The sequence below is a fragment of the Bos grunniens genome, chromosome 21 (genome assembly GCF_055505025.1).
Source record: "Bos grunniens cultivar Pamir isolate PY7600 chromosome 21, Bosgru_T2T1.0, whole genome shotgun sequence".
NCBI lineage: Eukaryota > Metazoa > Chordata > Mammalia > Artiodactyla > Bovidae > Bos > Bos grunniens.
In genome coordinates, this window is record NC_141185.1 from 19,892,269 (window position 1) to 19,898,573 (window position 6,305).

A 6,305-nucleotide genomic window follows, 5' to 3' on the forward strand; every position below is an offset into this window, starting at 1 on the left:
GATCTTCCTGACCCAGGGATTGAACTAGCATGACTCATGTCTCCTGCATTGGCAGGCAGGTTCTTTACCACTAGCACCACCTGGGAAGCGCCTTGTAACCCTCTTACTAAATTATAATTAATTATATTTGATAATGATTTTGAATCGTGGTGTTGGAGAAGACTCTTGCGAGTCCCTTGGACTGCAAGGAGATCCAACCACTCCATCCTAAAGGAGATCGGTCCTGGGTGTTCATTAGAAGAACTGATGTTGAAGCTGAAACTCCAATACTTTGATGCGAAGAGCTGACTCATTGGAAAAGACCCTGATGCTGGGAAAGATTGAAGCCAGGAGGAGAAGGGGACAACAGAGGATGAGATGGTTGGATGGCATCACCAACTCAATGGACATGGGTTTCGGTGGACTCTGGGAGTTGGTGATGGACACGGAGGTCTGGCGTGCTGCAGTTCATGGGGTCGCAAAGAGTCAGACAGGACTGAGCGACTGAACTGAACTGATATTTGATAAATTTATTAAAATACCTTTTCTTATTCTACAGGTATAATGTAAATGATAGAATTCATGATTTAAATAAAGTAAGTATAAATGAACATCCATGTACCCACCACTCATATTTGAAGTAAGATATTATCAGTACCTTTTTAGTTAACCTTATACCCCTTCCAGACAGCAGCCCTGTGTCTCAAACTTCAAGGAAATCACAACATTACATTTTACATTAATTATGTTGCTTTTCACATTTTAACCAAATATACATATATAAATAATATTTTATTTTGCTTGTTTTTGAACTTCACTTAAATAGAATTGTACTCTACATATTCTTCAATTTGCTTTTTTGCTTAAAATAATTTGTGAGATTCATCCATACTCATTCCTGTATCTCTATTATATTTATGTTTTCTGTTGTATATCATATTTTAGATGAGTACAAATAATTTACTTAACTATTTGTTTCATTGATATTTGGATTATTTTCATTTGCATTATTCTATAACTACAACAATAGCATATCTCTTACTGCACATGTATAATAGTTCAGTATAGGCACATCTTTTTCCTGTATCAGGAGAATTTTTAACTTATTTATTCCCTTAGTTGAATAAAATGGCATTGCTGCTGCTGCTGCTGCTGCTAAGTCACTTCTGTCGTGTCTGACTCTGTGCAACCCCATAGATGGCAACCCACCAGGCTCCCCCATCCCTTGGGATTCTCCAGGCAAGAACACTGGAGTTGCTGTGCTTGAAATTTGCATTTCCCTCTTCATCTTTGGATTTGAGTTTTTATACACAATACACATACACTATTGGATATGTATATAACATATATAATATATATTACATATATAATGTGTGTATTATATACATACAGTGTATTATATATACCCACTATTACGTATGTAACATATATATGATATATTACATGTATGGGTCTCCTGCATTGCGGTCAGATTCTTTACTATCTAACACACCAGGGAAGTCCCATATTTAAACATGCTATTATATATAAAATACTTAATATAAATAGGTAATATAAATGTAATATATGTATATAATATTTATATAACATATGTAATATAAGTAATATATATTAAATTCATTCATATAATATATATGAATTATATGTGAAAAAGCTGTCAGTAAAATGTATATATGCATATAACACATTTATATTTTATATTCTATCATGTATTAATATATATAAGTCCTTACACTCAAAGTGACAACTTCCTCTTCAATGATGTGCATCCTCACTGAATTATCATTTTATTTTTGTTGGTGCTTTTGACTATAGGAATTTTTTCTACATTTAGCACACTAACATATTTCAGTTACATGTACTAAAAATATAATTCCAAATCCCTGATATGTTTGATACGTTTCTTTCTAAATGGGCAGTTGGTCTTATTTTTGAGATGTCTTTAATTTTCTCATAAACCTAAAGCATACTCAACCAAAAACAAATTGAAAGTGATGTTTTTCGTCTGTTATCTCATCACTTTCAGAGATAAATACTATTGAATATTTGGTATATGTTTTTCTAAATTTCTACAATTAAAATCATGTCTTTAATAGATATTCTATATTCGTACATCTAACTGATAATATTTATATTAATTTTATATTTTAAACTTACTCTATATGTCCCAAATTAAAACTGTAGGAAATATTTATTTAGTGCAGTGCCCACATTTTGACCTGTTTTCTCTTTATGTGTCTAGAATAAATTTTGTTATCTGTTTATATGTATCATTTGGTGTTAAGAATAATTCATATTTATACTGGTAAGATCACAATAACAATCATATGCATTGCTGTTTAATTTTATGATTTATACCTATTTATAGGCAATCCTATGTGAGAGCAATGGTTTGCTGCAAGGTAACAGAAGGCCATGTGCTGTGTTATGCCTTAGGTGAATGACTAGGCAAAAGAGGATGGAAGAATAAATGTTCTTAGAGAAGGAGTTGGCATGAAGCCAACAGTCAGTGTCTCCCTCTGCTTGGTGTCTGTGCAGCCCATCCTTAGGGTGGCTAGATTGAGCTAGGCAGTGAGTGTCTCTAGGACTGTTCTATGCTGTGGGCTCAGTTGCTCAGTCGTGTTCAATTCCTTGCAACCCCATGGACTGTAGCCCAACAGGCTCCTCTGTCCATTGGATTTTCCCAGCAAGAATGACACTACATCTATGAAAATATTTTGAGGAAAACCTAAGTTGAAGCACAAAAGATGAATATTGCATCGTGGACAGCAAGCTGCTAAGTCGCTTCAGTCGTGTCCGACTCTGTGCGCCGCCATAGATGGCAGCCCACCAGACTCCCCTGTCCCTGGGATTCTCCAGGCAAGAACGCTGGAGTGGGTTGCCATTTCCTTCTCCAGTGCATGAAAGTGAAAAATGAAAGTGAAGTTACTCAGTCATGTCCGACTCTTTGCAACCCCATGGACTGCAGCCCACCAGGCTCCTCCACCCATGGGATTTTCCAGGCAAGAGTACTGGAGTGAGGTGCCATTGCCTTCTCCAGGACAGCAAGAGTTATGTACAATTCAGAGGAGGTACCAGTTTAAGAATTCATTTTAGGATTTCAATCAGTGATAAAAGGGTGTGGTAGGATTAAATTATATGACCACTTAGTGTTTAATGGAAGAATTCTAGCTGAAGAAAACTATATAGGGAACTTTTAAAATGAATTAAATAGTTGTGAAACCTTGTGTTAAAAAGTCCCACAGAGAAAGAGTTATGTCTCAGTACAGAATGAGACTGAACAGCTAAAATCAGTCAGGTTTAGCACCATTAGTGCTAAATTAAACACAAATATAGAAAAAGATGAAAAATCCTTTACCCTTACCAGGCCAATAGTGGGCTTCTTTTGTCTGATACTGAGTTATTTACTAAATGCTGCTATTGATAAATTTGACTCAATAAGTCTAGTTCAGTTATTTTACAAAATCTTGGCATAAAGTGATAGCACACTGGAGATGCAGTATCAATAAGAAAATGATCTACATGTTCACAAGTGATTTAACACTCTTAAAAGTGATTTATTTATTTATTTATTTTTATCATGAATAAAAGAACAGTTTATTTTCCTATGCACATGTGCATGGCAGGCTCTCTCTATTTTTTTCCAAAACTTATTTTTCTTCTTTAAAAAGAAATATGTCTATTTAGAAATTTATAAAACAGGCAAATATAAGGCAACAAATAAACTTGTAACTCACTCATAATCCCAACCTATAGAGGTAATTTAGCATTTAGGTATTTATCTTCTGGGACTTCCTGGGTGGTACTAGTGGTAAAGAACCTGTCTGCCGATGCAGGAGACTTAAGAGATGCAAGTTCAATCCCTTGGTCAGGAAGATCCCCTGGAGAAGGAAATGGCAACCCACTCCAATATTCTTGCCTGGAGAATCCCATGGACAGGGAAGCCTGGTGGGTTACAGTCGATAGGGTCACAAAGAGTCAGACATGACTTGGAACACTTATCCTAGTTTTTTATCCTTGGGCTTTCTATTACTTTTTTTTTTTAATTTTATTTTATTTTTAAACTTTACAATATTGTATTGGTTTTGCCAAATATCGAAATGAATCCGCCACAGGTATACATGTGTTCCCCATCCTGAACCCTCCTCCCTCCTCCCTCCCCATACCATCCCTCTGGGTCGTCCCAGTGCACCAGCCCCAAGCATCCAGTATCGTGCATTGAACCTGGACTGGTGACTCGTTTCATACATGATATTATACATGTTTCAATGCCATTCTCCCAAATCTTCCCACCCTCTCCCTCTCCCACAGAGTCCATAAGACTGTTCTATACATCAGTGTCTCTTTTGCTGTCTCGTATACAGGGTTATTGTTACCATCTTTCTAAATTCCATATATATGCATTAGTATACTGTATTGGTGTTTTTCTTTCTGGTTTACTTCACTCTGTATAATAGGCTCCAGTTTCATCCACCTCATTAGAACTGATTCAAATGTATTCTTTTTAATGGCTGAGTAATACTCCATTGTGTATATGTACCACAGCTTTCTTATCCATTCATCTGCTGATGGACATCTAGGTTCCTTCCATGTCCTGGCTTTTATAAACAGTGCTGCAATGAACATTGGGGTACATGTCTCTTTCAATTCTGGTTTCCTCAGTGTGTATGCCCAGCAGTGGGATTGCTGGATCATAGGGCAGTTCTATTTCCAGTTTTTTAAGGAATCTCCACACTGTTCTCCATAGTGGCTGTACTAGTTTGCATTCCCACCAACGGTGTAAGAGGGTTCCCTTTTCTCCACACCCTCTCCAGCATTTATTATTTGTAGACTTTTGGATCGCAGCCATTCTGACTGGTGTGAAATGGTACCTCATAGTGGTTTTGATTTGCATTTCTCTGATAATGAGTGATGTTGAGCATCTTTTCATGTGTTTGTTAGCCATCTGTATGTCTTCTTTGGAGAAATGTCTATTTAGTTCTTTGGCCCATTTTTTGATTGGGTCATTTAGTTTTCTGGAATTGAGCTGTAGGAGTTGCTTGTATATTTTTGAAATTAGTTGTTTGTCAGTTGCTTCATTTGCTATTATTTTCTCCCATTCTGAAGGCTGTCTTTTCACCTTGCTAATAGTTTCCTTTGCTGTGCAGAAGCAAGGAGGTAGGAAAAAATACAAAAGACAAAAAAAAAAAAAGACAAAAGAGGGAGGGACGGAGTTCCATCCCGGGAAGACAGTCTTAAAAAGAGAGAAGTATTCAAACACCAGGAAACCTTCTCAGTGCCCAATCTGTGCCAAGCCTTGGAAGCACAGAGGGCAGCATAACAGGGAGGAAAAATAAATAAACAATTAAAACCCACAGATTACAAGCTCTGAGCCCTAAGGTAACTCCCCCAGCAGAGAAGCAGCGCAGATGCCTGCACAGGCCACTAGCAAGCGGGGGCTGGGCAGGGAGGCGTGGCACGGCCTGCTTCGCTTAGAGTAAGGATCTGGCTTGAATACCCCAAGCGCTATCTGAACGAAATAATTTGGGCTAGCAAACCAGACTGTGGGATATCTACCACGCAAAAAGCCAGCCCTAATCTAAGACACCGCCAGGCCTGAGCACGGAACAAAGGACTGAACAGAGATAGCCGGCTGCAGACCATCCCCCTCCAGTGACAGGCAGCCAGAGCCGGAAGGGGGAAATCGCAGCCCCAGAGAGACATTATCTATAAAACTGTAAGCAGGCTTCTTTGCTAACTAAGACTTCTTGGGGGTCTGGACTGTCAACATCTGCCTGAGAAGGTGTGCTGGTTGTACACCTAGATAACTGAGCAGTGGGGAGGCGATAAGTCGCAGCAATCGCACTTGCCAAACACCTCATCACCTGAGCTGCTCGGACTTGGGAAGGGCACAAAACTCAGGCCCAACCGAGTCTGCGCCTCTGAGGACTACCCGAGTGCCTAAAAGTGATTTAGAATATATTCTAAAAATGATTTTACCACTGAATAATAACAATAAAAAACAGTTGGGGTATACTGGAAATATATGAGGGGATATGTAACTATTATATACTTAAAATAATACGCTGAAATTTAAAATAAAATTCCATGCCTCTAGAAGAAAAGAGGCATGTACAAAATGTTTAATTGGTATTTATTTTATAATTTCATTTCCGAACATAATAATTCCCTTATTCCCACTTACTAGTGTGAATTTGGAGAAGGCAATGGCACCCCACTCCAGTACTCTTGCCTAGAAAATCCCATGGACAGAGGAGCCTGGTGGGCTGTAGTCCATGAGGTCGCTAGGAGTCGGACACAACTGAGCGACTTCACTTTCACTTTTT